Here is a 12985-nt window from a genome sequence, read left to right as displayed (position 1 = left end):
CAGATCTACTCTCGGTTTATTTGCACCCATTTCTGCATTTAGTAGCTCATGAATCAGTTTAATGGGGCTTATGCCAAATGTCAAACAAGGGCTCTGCCAACTAGCCAGGAGGACCAAAACCCTCCTGACAAGATTCTTTGCTTTGAGGCTGCTTGTCTAAAAAAAGCAAGCCAGCTGATTTTTTTGAAGCTACACATCTCAAGTTATGCACGGCGTTTTGCAAGGCTTTCTGAAAGATGCTAGTTTAACCTCAGTCCCAAAGATAAAAAGAGGCATTGATCTGCAAAAAGCCGTGCAGTGTATCTATATGTACAGATGCAAATGTAGAAATAATGACGGGGTGGCTTTTTTTAAAGGAGTGCGTTGCACCTTTGTGGAGACTGTGATCCTCCTTGGAACAGAATCCTCAAATCGTTGAGTTGGGAAGGTCCCGTGTGGTCATCAAGTCCAACCCTCTGTTCAGCGCAGGAATATAAATTCAAGCATTCCAACAGATGTCTATTTAAGTTCTGCTTGGATACTTCCAATGAAGGGAGCCACTGTTCCTCTGGTTGTTGGTCCCACTGCCAAACTGCACTTATTGGGAGAAAATACCTCTCTAATATTCCATAATATTCCGTTATTTCATCTTGGCAGCTCAGAATGAAAGAGAACAGATCTTGACCTTCTTCCACTGACACCATTTCAAGGTATTCCCAGTTCCTTCACTCTCGAGGTAGAACTTAGTTTCTCCTCTCCTGATCATTCCCATTGCTCTTCTTTGAACCTCCTCATTTTTCTGGATCTTTCATAAAAATTGGTACCCAGGACTGGACATAGCACTTGAATGATGAAGACTTGACAGATTACACAGAGGTGGTCAGATATTCACTAAAAGCTGATATGAAGTTGAGAATATATTTAAAAAAAAAAAAGGCGGAAACTTTTGAGAGTTGCAGCTCGCTTCATCAGATGCATGGAGTGGCTAAATTGATGTAAGATGTACATTTGGAGCGGGGGGAGATAGGGGGCTAGCAGACGCAGGTTACATGTGAGACAGGTTACCAGTAATGAATTGTAATGAATTAAAAACCGACTGTGTTTGTTGAGATCTTCTAAGATGGCCTGAAACCGTTTGATGTATTTGAGTTCAACCGTTTCTCGCTCGCTGGTGCTGTTAAAGCCCCACTTTCCCAAAACAGGCCCTGTGAGGTCTGCTACGGAGTGTCCCGGGAGGTTGAAATGCTCTGATGCTACCTTGCCTTCTCTTGGGCCCTGCTGTCGAACTTGCCTCCATCAATTCTTTTGCGCACAGTTTGTCTCGTTCCTCCTCTGCAAACTCCAGAGGGGCATTGCTGGCCGCGATGGCATGGATCGCACTGGAGGGAGAGCAGGTGAAGGCAGCTCTAATCCTGTGCGTGTGTCTTGCTGGGGCTGGGATGGCGCTGTTGGCGTGGATCTGGGGGCAAAGCAGACATCTGGGTTTGTTGCAGGGTCTGGCCCCATGTAAGCATCATTGTTTCTTGTTGCTTGGGAGAATCTGCTCCAGGCTGGGTGGATTTCTACATGCAAGCATGTGCCACTCACCCGGTGCCTGAGAAAGGGCAGCATCATCGTCCAGTATGGCCTGCAGATTATTAATAATGTGCTCGAGTGGTTGCAGCCGTGAGCTGTAGGTGACAACCAGCGGTGTTCCACCAGTCAGGTTCTGTGATCTCTTTTTCACAGGTCCTCTCTGCGGATTGATTTGGCTGTATGATTTGTGTATTGATCTCATTGGGAGGGTGGCTCAGTATCCTGGTTTAATTTTATCAGTTCAGCATCTCAGTCAAGTGGATCAGGACAAATATGGTTATAGTGGCTATAGACAGTTGATTAGGGGTATGTTCTAAGTCCATGCTTCTTGATCTCAGCAAGATGTGTGGACTTCAATTCCCAGAATTCCCCAGCCAGCAAATGGCTGTGTAAAGCAGTGTTTCTCAACCTTAGCAACTTTAAGATGTGTGGACTTCAACTCCCAGAATTCCCCAGCCACTGGCTGGGGAATTCTGGGAGTTGAAGTCCACACATCTTAACATTCCTGAGATTGAGAAACACTGTTCCAAGTGGAAGCTTGTAGGGCCTAACTTAGCCTAACTTAGCTCTCCTATGACTTGAGAATACCTAGTAGTTAATTTCCTTATTTGGAGACTATTTTTACTGATGCAGCCTTTTTAAAAAATTTTTGTGGCTACATCACACTGCTGATTATTATTCAGTTGGCAATCAGGTGCTCTTCCAAGATCTTCACAAGTACTAATATTAAGCCAGGAAAATCTTATAGCTGGGTATTTTATTTCTGTAACTTAAGCGAAGAACTTTCCATTAATCTCTTCTAAAGGTCATCCAGTTACTTCTATCCCAATTCTCTAACTGACCAAAATAATTTTTTATTTTATTTTTGATCTTTTAGTGTGTTAGCCCACCCATTCAATGTTGTGTCATCTACAAATATTAACGCATTTCCCCTACTTTTTAATTAAATGCTAAATATCTTCTACCTTTTAATTACTAAATATTAATAAAAAACTCCAAGAGTATCTATTCAGGAGTGAACTGTGTGCCAACCTCCTTAATAATTTTGAGGAGGAACCACAAATAAGCAGTCAGAAATGAGTGCTCAGACTGATTTTTGTGCTAGCTGTGAATCCAATTAAATGTCATACCATCTAGCTTGCTAATCACAATGTTACGTGGTCTTCTATCAGATACTTTGTTGCAATGAAGACATACTATGTCTACAGCATTCCCACATTCTATTAAGTTACCTAATTTTTAAAAAATCAGATAAGGTTAGTCTGAAGAATTATTGACATTCCATGCTGACTTCTGATAATTATTGCCTTATTTTCAAGATGTTTATAGAGGGATCTATTCCACAATCATCCTAGATACTGATGTCTGCAGTTCATTGCATCCTCTTTCATCTCCTTTTTGAAGATGTGGACTTTTGCCCTTCTTTAATCATCTGACACTTCAGCCATTCTCCAGGATTTTTCAAAGATAATACATTGAGTTTTGATCAGACCATCATCTAGTGTCTCCAGTATCCTAGGATTCCATTAATCTCACCTTGAAGATTTCAACTTATTCAAGGTATGCCCTGTGGATGTAGGGTTCTCTCTCTTTAAAACTGGTTGGTTAGCTAGTTTATTTAGAAAATTTATAAGACTGCCCAACTCTAAAACAATTCCGGGCAGCATACATATACAGTCGTAAAATACGGTTAAAAAACTCTAAACCATGGAAGACATCAACTATGGGGTGGGGGGACAATAAAACACTTGAGATCCACCACACACAGTCACCCAAGGCCTGGGGAAAGCACCAGGTTTTCAAGACTCTTTTAAACATGGCCAGGGAGAAACCAGGTTGAGGGTGTTGTATGAATGCAACTTTAGTGCCTGAACATAGAAGTAACTGCGCTGTATGGAGATTCTACAGCACTACTATATTTCTCAAGCTTGGCAACTTTAAGATGTGTGGACTCCGACTCCCAGAATTCCCCAGCCAGCTGGCTGGGGAATTCTGGGAGTCGGAGTCCACACATCTTAAAGTTGCCAAGCTTGAGAAACGCTGCTCTACAGTAAGTGATGTAGGGTAAAAGGAGATGCAGTTTTCTCATTTGGAGAAAGAGAAAACGGAGAAAAAGCCGGGAGCCTGGAGAAGAGATGCTGGGAGATTTACGGCCAGCTCCATTCCCTTGCCCTTTGCGTCTCACTTCTGAAGTAGTTTGATGCAAGCTCCAGAGCAGCTGAAAGTCGGTGTCAGCAGAAAAATCCATTACGTCCATGCAGAAGTGCAAACTAGCTTGTCAAGGATTTACAGGAAGGCACAATAGGTAGCTAGAGGGGAGAAATGAACTGGGAATGCCTCAGCCGCTGCTTTAATTCAGTCCACGGCAAGAGGAGCTGGAGCCGTCATCCTATCCGGAACAGCAGGGGCACCTGTGGGGAGGTCAAAAAAGTCAACATGGTGGCTGGGATCATGCAGTTGAAGCCCCGTACCTTTTTTACATGTGCCCTGTGTGTTGACTGAAGCAAGGTATCGGCAGGGAGGGTCAAAAAAGTCAAGAGGGAGGTAGTGATCATGTAATTGCACATGGGCACCATGTTGACTTTTTTGACACCTGACCTGCCCTGCAGACAATCCTGAGGAGAGGCGGACAGTTGGCAGACCTGGAGAAGGGTTGGACAGACTGGGGTTTGGGATCAAGTCACAAATTATGAGAGAATTTAAGGGTGTCGTTGTTGTTATTATTATTATTATTTTGCTATGCATGTTTATGAAGGCATAGGTACAAGAAAAAAAGGTATTTACAAAAATTCCATCCTGCATAAACAGTTCACAGCTGGAGAACCAAACTAATACAGGACTACAGGTAGTCCTCATTTAACAACTGCAATTGGGACTGGCAACTCGGTTGCTAAGTGATGTGGTCACTAAGTGAATCATCATGTGACTGCAAAGGACTTACGACATCAGTTCCTCTGCAGTCGTTAAGCGAGACATCACGTGACCATGAATTGTGACCTCCTATTAGCTTCTTCACTGACTTTGCTTGTCAGAAGCCGGCTGCAAAGCTCACAAATGGCAATCACGTGATCATGGGATGCAGTGACCGTTGTAAGTTTGAGGACTGGTCGTAAAAGTACTTTTTTCCCCCAATAATTCTCTTAAGATTTTAAAAAGAACGATAAAAGATAATACAAAGTAAAGGAAAAAAGAATACAATAAATGCCCCCTTTTAAGAGAGCGATTTCCCACTCTCATCACAAGTAATAAACAATTTCACCCCTCTTAATTAAAAAATATAAAACTCCTCATCCCATAACCCATCTCTTAGTAATAAACATATCAAATAAGTAACATCTTCTCCTTATCCAACTGTCAGCAAAAAGTCCAAACAGGTCTAAAATATTAAAATTAATTAACAAATATAAAACTCAACTTTCCACGCCGCGACTCTTAACTGTAAGCAAAACCCCATTTAAAAGGCATAAAAAAGTATAAACAAACCAAACCTAAAGTTTAACATAACAAAAAGAGACCATTTCTCCTTTAAAATAAACAATTAAAAAACAGACTAAAAATTAACCTAATAAAAAGAGTTAATTTCTCCTTTAAAAAATATTCACACAATTAGATACTAAGCATTTCGATACCAAACAATTAGGATACAGAAAATAGCTATAGAGTAAAGAATTTAAACACCGAATAAGCAAATTCAGTATACCACATTTTTCCTGTCAAAATATCAGTAAATCCAAAAAGAACCACCCAGAGTAACAACATGCCCCATTTTAACCCTGGTCAAATAAGCCGATTTTATATCCCCTTTTTTTATGCAGAACAATATTTTTCTGTAATCCATTCCAATAGTTGTTGATCCTTATTACGAATGTCTTCCATTCCTTGAGCAGTTTCTTTTGTAAATCCAACAAAAAAGATTTATTCCCATTACTCTCTGGGATTCTCTTTTTTATTTCCTTCTTAATTTTTGAAACCTCATACAGTTCTCTCTTTGCATCTGATGACAGGTTCTTATCCAAAGTTTAATTCATGTTACTCACGAATGGAATTTGTTGTATATCTTCTTCTGAAGACATTTGTTCTGATGACAGATTGTTCCCCAAAAGACACAATATAGCTGCCATAATTGATTCAAAGTCTCGGCGCAGTCCTCAGTGGAGCTCCTCGAAGATATCTCTAAATGCCGTGAAAACTTATTTCCCACAAACACGCATTTATTCTTTAAAAATAATTTCAAAGTCTTCATATTCAAAGTTCAACCAACGTTGTCTGAGCCCTTAATCTTTTTAAAACTTTCTGTAGCCAAAACCTTGTCTGGCTTTTTGCTGTTTATTTTAAATTCTTAAAAGTTATCAAAAAATAAATCTTCATTTTCTTATATTAAGGCAGTGTTTCTCAACCTTGGGAACTTTAAGATCGGTGGACCTCAACTCCCAGAATTCCCCAGCCAGCATAGCTTCAGGTTTCCCCCCACCACAGATCAATGGTCTTTTCATGAGGAAGAGGAACAACTGTAAGAAGAATCCACTTGGGTGATCTCGCGTCTCTCTCTTTTATCCAGAGAGGATCAAAGCAGAAGACCTGCTAACCGGCTCCTTAAAAAAGTCTGCAAACGTCAGTTCTGCTTTTTCACAGAGCCGTCATCAGTCAGCCATCTTCCCCGGAAGTCACTCTTAAAACTACTTTTTCAGCGCCGTCGCAAGTTTCAACGGTTGTTAAACAGGGCAGTTGTTAACTGCGGACTACCTGTATATGTAACTAAGGCACAATCAATTCCGATTATTATTTTTCTTTTTATATTGCAAGAACACTTTGCGATATGGAAAAGGGCAAAATGCATGGTTAATTAATATAAATGGTTTTAACTGCAAGGAGGGTGGGATAAACAGGCCCCACCCTGGCCCTGACCCTAATGAGATCAAATTCATCCTTTTAAAAGCCATGGGGCGTCCACAAAGGAAGGGAAAGAGAGGGCTGATACAAATTGGGGAACAAAATCCCAGGAAGGGGGACCCAGGAGGGAGCACCAAAGGGACCCCATTCAGAGCAGCAAGAGAGCAAATCGGATTACGGAGAGAAATTAGGGGAGGCTGTAAGTGAAGGGCCCGCATAGTATAGTGGTGAAGGGGTAGGACAAGGAGCAGGGAGACCCAGATTTAAGTCCCCTCTCAGCCATGGAAACTCACAGGACGACGTTGGCTCAATTATTCTCTCTCCACCCAGCCTACCTTGCAGGGTCGTTGTGGGGAAAATGGAAGGAGAAGTGCTAGGTATGTTTTCCGTGCTGGTACTGCGGGCTGCCAGCCAACAAGACAGCAAGCTGGGTCCTGCCACAGTGCAGCGATAGGCAAAGCACGGGCACAGTGTTTGGAGAAAGCCAGTCTGTTTTGCCACCATCTTAAGCAGCCACTGTAAACGGAGTCATGGCTTGGCTCAGGCTGAGGCCAGGAATCCAGAAACGAGCAACGAACGCAAGGGAAAAGACGGGGACGCAGGCAGGTGGGACCCTTCGGCACAGCAAGGGAGACCCAACAGAGCCGAACGTTGCCGAGCTGCTCTCAGCCGCTGCTGCCAGGGAAGAGGGCCGATAAACCAGCCCCTCTGAGCGTCCACCCATCCACAGCTGTGGCCCTCTCCTGCTCTGCACGGGCTCTCCTGTGGCCTTTTTCTTGGTAAGTCTCCAACCTGCAGAGCTCAGGTCTCTGTTATTAGCTCCGGATCACCCGGCTCTGCTTCGGCCTGGGCGGCTGGGCTTCGGGGTCTGCGAGGCTGCGGGTGGGCAGGCAAGGCGCCTGGGGGCTCTCTGGATGTGCCCCAACCAGAGTGGAGCCATTGGCCCCACCACTGCGGGAGTCACCCACACCGAGACTCCTGTCCCAGATGCTCCTTACTCCACTTCCTCCTCATCAGAGGACATGTCCAGCGGGGCCATAACAGCATGCAGCAGCCTTCAGCTCTGGAAGGAAGTCCGTTGTGCGCTGATGTCGGGATGTGTGTGCGGTTATCGTGGCTACTACTGGATACCAACATGCAGAGACCCTTCCGTTCACACGGCTCTGGAGTAATGGCCCGGAGTTAGATTCCTGGAACCAGTGGCTGCATTCACACAACACGTTTTTATCAGCTTTTTACACACTTTTACAACATGCATGCACAAAACAGTCTGGCTAACCTTGGTTACTTTTATCCTGGCTTAGGTTGGGGAGGCTTCAGATACTGGAGGAACGCAGCCCTTTTTAAAGTCCTGTGTGAACGCAGAACATGGGTTAATTCAGATGCCAGATTCAAGGTGTTGTGTGAATGCAGCCAGAATTAGAAGGGGGCAATGGAGGCCCCCGAGTCCAACCCCCTGTTCAGGAATAAAGATGAAATCTCCTTTGAGTTGACTCCTGCGCACCCCAGGGCTGCATAACCAAGCAGTTTTTTTTAGCAAAGTGCAGAAATAGTCAGAATCCAAATTAAAGCATCACAGCCTGATGTTGTCTAGCCTCTGTTAAAGGGGGGGGGCACTCCTCTGGGTCACAGGTGCCCTGTTGAACTGCTCTTCCCTTCAGAGAGTCTGTTGAGCAAAATTCACTGAGAAGAAACGGGGTTACAAGAATTCCAGCCGCTGAGCTATTTCCCATCTACAACCAAGATATCCCAGTACAGTTTGGGCAGAGACTTTTAAATTTCTCTTTAATTGCTTTTTCGGTGACGGGCAGGTCTTTTCACAGATAACAAGGAAGCTTGCAGCTGGAGGTTTCTATCAGTATCTCTTGAATGGGGTTGGTCTGGAAACGAAGCATTGGTGGAGGAATTCAGCTCTGGCCTTGAGCAGGGACAAGCAAAGAGCGAAAGAGATAGCGAGAGGAAGAGGTTCCAGTTTTGGCTGGCTGTCCTTAAAAAGGGGCAGCGAAAGTTGTGGACAAGGCCAGCTTTCAAGACTCTGCTACTAAATCTCCCAAAAATAAAGTAGCATTTCTAGAATCCCTGCCACATCTGATCCTTGACCCGGCCTCCTCTGAAAGGCTGGCACCCTTCCATCTAGCATTCGGACGTTTTTCCTAACATTCAACCACGATCTGCTGTCCTGAGACTTAAGCCTTTTTTCAGACTCACTTGGCCTTCCACATCCAGGCAGAGCCTTGCCCCTTTGAAAAGCGCGCGCTCGGCCCCTTCGCCCTGCCCATCTTCCAAGATGCATAGCCCGGCCCCAATTTCCTGGCTCAGATTCCTGCCTTGTGGGGGGGGGGGGGATGCAAGCAGAAAGTCCAGCTCATACTCTGGAGGATCTGAGGGCAGGGGGGCTTTTCTCAGCCCATTCCTGGTGCTTAGCGGCATGATGGAGCCCACCCCAGAATGCAGAACTTGAGGAAATGTAAAATGTACAGTAGTCCCCTGGTTAAGAACGTCCTGTTTAAGGACGACCCATAGTTAAGAACGGAGCGTACTGTAGCAAAATTAGAGTTAAATACACAATGGTTCGAGTTAAATACACAATGATTACACATTACTACTTATACCACTGTTCCTCAAACTTGGCAACTTGAAGAGGTGTGGACTTCAACGCCCAGAATTCCTCAGCCAGCAAGCTGGCTGGAATTCTGGGCATTGAAGTCCACACCTCTTCAAGTTGCCAAGTTTGAGGAACAGTGGTATAATCCTTTCCCTTTTCTATCCAGCTGAATGTTATAATTCAGTGTAAAGTTTTTTAGGGGTGGGTGGGTTAGGACACCACACCCAAGGCTTTGCAGGGTGGATTCTCTGAGAGGTGTACGCCCTTTCTTAGGGTCTCAGGCCAAGTTCAACCACCTACAGACCTTGCTCCATTCTCCATGTGGATTCTCCTTGGTTGAGTTTCCTGCAAGGCAAAATAAAGAATTGGGTGGGCAACCTTTTGGCGCTGTGGCTCTGTGCCATTCTGAAGCAGGAGGAAAAATGATAGGAACCTAAAGCAGAGCTTAGCACCGTTAAAAAGCAGGGCCTCTCCCTCCCACCAATACTGAGAGCCAGAAAGCTGCATTTCTGCCAGCAGATTTGTCCATCACAGCTGTCCCGTCTCCAAAGCATGCCAAGTTTGCTCACCCCCCCCAATCCGGTTTCCAGTCCCTCTTTTTAATTTCTGCCTTTACCTCCAAACCATGTTGGTCCACAGGCCGTGACGGCTTACGGCTGCCTTCCATTTTGCCATCGTCAACTTGCGCAAAAATCCTTCCGGCTCCATTCTAGCATGTGCTTGGACATGAAAGAGCAAAAGCCTCTCATTTCTTTATTTTCACTGGCTTCTGCAAGTGAGGGGGCTGGCAAGTCATTTGTACAAGTTTCCAAGCATCCTGTCAGGACGTCAACACTTTTATATTTTCCTTATTCAAAGTAAGCAAATGTTCCCACTTTGATTTTTTTGCCTGTTTCTGGTATTTCCCTGCATTAATTCATTCCACAGCTCAGTAACCCAACCCTGAGGTTTCCTGTATCCAGTTCCCACATCCGCCCTTCTCTCACCTGCACACGCTCTCCCTCCTGAGCTCTTTTCGCACAACGTGCCGAACCCAATCTGTCGTGTTCACAAAACATATTCAGCTTAGTTAGGGTTGCCCTTGGCTAGATTTTTTTGTGGCTTACACCTAATGAACAAACCCAGCTTGTGTGGTTAATTTATAACTCAATATATTGTGTGAACCCAGAACAATTTGCCACTTCCTTCCTTTATTAGAAGAACAGAATGTATGCTAGTCAATGGTTAGGGAGCCAGCACATATTAAATAAACATAATCCCTTTTGTAAAATACTTGGAGTTAAAGCATTAATTATTTAGTCATAATTCTCAAGTTAACTTCTCCCTGTTTGAAGCTCTCATCCCATTTTGATGGAGCGCAGCATCAAATTCCACTGTGCTAATGAAAGAGAGATTTATTTCGGGGATCACGAGATGTACATGTTTCCCCCAGCGTTCCTGATGGCTGGTAGGGGAGACATTTAAGTCTTTGCCCTTGAGTCATCCTGCACATCTGGTGCGCAAAGAGCATGGCACTGGCAGCATTTGCGCAGCAGACACACTCACGCTGCTTGCTAACCACGGCCTAGCTAGGCCTTTAGGCGTTGGGAGCTTCGGATGTTGAACACACCCAGCTGGTTGGATTGCAGTATGAATCAGGATCTTGTGTGCAACCAGGAGAGAAGGGTTAATTCAGTGACCAAGAGAAGTATGCTAATGTGAACCCAAGCAATGTGGGTAAATGAGGGTGACCCTCTAAGAAAGTAAACCAACTTGTTGGCCCTCAAAGATGGCAGCTTGTATCTGAAACCTTACACTAAAAGATAGAAAGTAACTCCTTCCTTCCTTCCTTCCTTCCTTCCTTCCTTCCTTCCTTCCTTCCTTCCTTCCTTCCTTCCTTCGTCCCTCCCTCCCTCCCTCCCTTTCTCCTTCTCCTTCTTCTCCTTCCTTTCTTCTTCCATCCCTCCCTCTGTCCCTCCCTCCGTCCCTCCCTCCGTCCCTTTCTCCTTCTCCTTCTCCTTCTCCTTCTCCTTATACACCAGCATAGCTGTGGGACTGGCAATTGCACAGAAAATCAAGCCTGTGGCCAAAATCGGGCCTGCTGCATTGACCCCACTAACCCAGAGCAGCACCAAGAAGGTCCCTCCCCTTCCCTAAAGGTTCCCAGATCTGGGCTCTTGAAATCTGCCTGGCCACTAGATGGCAGCTGAGACCACGTCTGTTTGCTCCCATCTGGTGGCGGCCTGAACGTCTGCAACGTGGATCTGGTCCCCTGGTTCTCTCCTTGTGGGCTGGCAGGGCCAAGGGCCACACAGTCTCTGATAATATCCAGCCCCCTTGGAGGGCCCAATCTGGCCTTTGTCCCAGAACCTGGGTCCCACCCTGCACTGGAATAACCATATTCGTCACTGTACCAGACGGGAACTTTTTCTGAACTTGGGAAGACATTCTATTTTAAATACCTGCATAAGGATAATATTTTTTCCTAAAACTATATTTTATGAGGTCTAAGATTTATTTCTATTGCAGTAGAACAGTCAAGTCTTTATGCACCAACAAAGTTGTCTCTCCCTGGATTGCAGAAGTGTTTATTCCACCACAGGGTCATTGTTCTGCACACACTAGTCTGGAAGAAAGGCTACCTTAAGCCAGAGCAAGATTACGCCATAAATGAGTCGAGGCTTTAAAGTGTCACAGGATTGTTGTTGGTTTTGCTGCAACAGATAAGTGTGGGGGCAGCAGCTGTGCAACTACTGATTATATAGACAGTAAATGGGCCAGTACATGAGCACAGCTCAGAAGGGCATTGGGAACAACACCAGAGGCTCAAAACTCCAGTTGCTCATAGACAGAGCAGTCGCCCGAGACTCAAGGTCCAGGCAGACCAATCTGAGCACAGCCTGGATGGACTACAGGAAAGCCTATGACTCAATGCCACACACGTGGATCTGTGAATGCCTGGCGCTATTTGAAGTCAACAGGACACTAAGGACCTTCCTCAAGAACTCAATGGGACTGTGGAAGACAACACTGGAAGTCAACCCAAGACAGCTCGCACAAGTGGCCATCGAGTGTGGCATATACCAAGGTGATGCACTGCTGTTCTGCATAGGGCTTGAACCCCTCAGTCAGATAATCACAAGGATTGGATATGGATACAAGTTCAAGAGTGGGATCACCATCAGCCACCTCCTCTACAAGGATGACATCAAGCTGTATGCGAAGAGTGAATGAGACATCAACTCACTGATCCATCTGACATGGATCTACAGTGAGGACACTGGGATGTCATTCGGACTGGAGAAGTGTGGCAGGATGATAGTAAAGAGAGGGAAGGTAGTTAAGACCGATGGAGTGGAACTACCAGTGGGCCACATAGCAGACATAGAGACCAGCTATAAATACCTTGGTGTCTCACAGTCACACGGGAACCACGAGGAGGAGGCAAGGAAGACAGCAAGATCCAAGTACCACCAAAGGATAAGGTAGGTCCTGAAGAGCCAGCTCAATGGGAAGAACAAGATCCATGCCATCAACATGTATGCCCTGCCAGTCATCAGACACCCTGCTGGTATAGTGAGCTGGCCAGAGGAAGACATGAAGGCTGCCGATGTGAAGACCCGGAGGCTCCTCACAATGTACGGAGGTTTCCACCCCAAGTCCAACACCCAGAGACTGTACACCAGCCGCAAAGAGGGTGGGCGGGGTCTGATGAGTGTCAAAGCCACTATCCTGGACAAAACCCAGAACATCCAGGAGTGCGTCAGTAAGATGGCACCCAAAGATGAGCTGCTGAGAGAATGCCTGAGGGAGTAGCAGACATGGAAAGAAGTTCAAGCAGAGGAAGTCCCATGGCAAGAGAAGACCTTGCATGGGATGGACCATCGACAGATAGCTGAGGTGGCTGACATTGGGAAATCCTATCAGTGGCTGGAAAGGGCCGGACTAAAAGACAGC

Source organism: Python bivittatus, unplaced genomic scaffold (assembly GCF_059951505.1).
Source record: "Python bivittatus isolate LINGU-HERP-01145 unplaced genomic scaffold, Pbiv_v1 ctg000980_np1212, whole genome shotgun sequence".
Taxonomy (NCBI): domain Eukaryota; kingdom Metazoa; phylum Chordata; class Lepidosauria; order Squamata; family Pythonidae; genus Python; species Python bivittatus.
The sequence above is the reverse complement of the archived record's forward strand: the minus strand, read 5'-3'. Positions refer to the sequence as shown.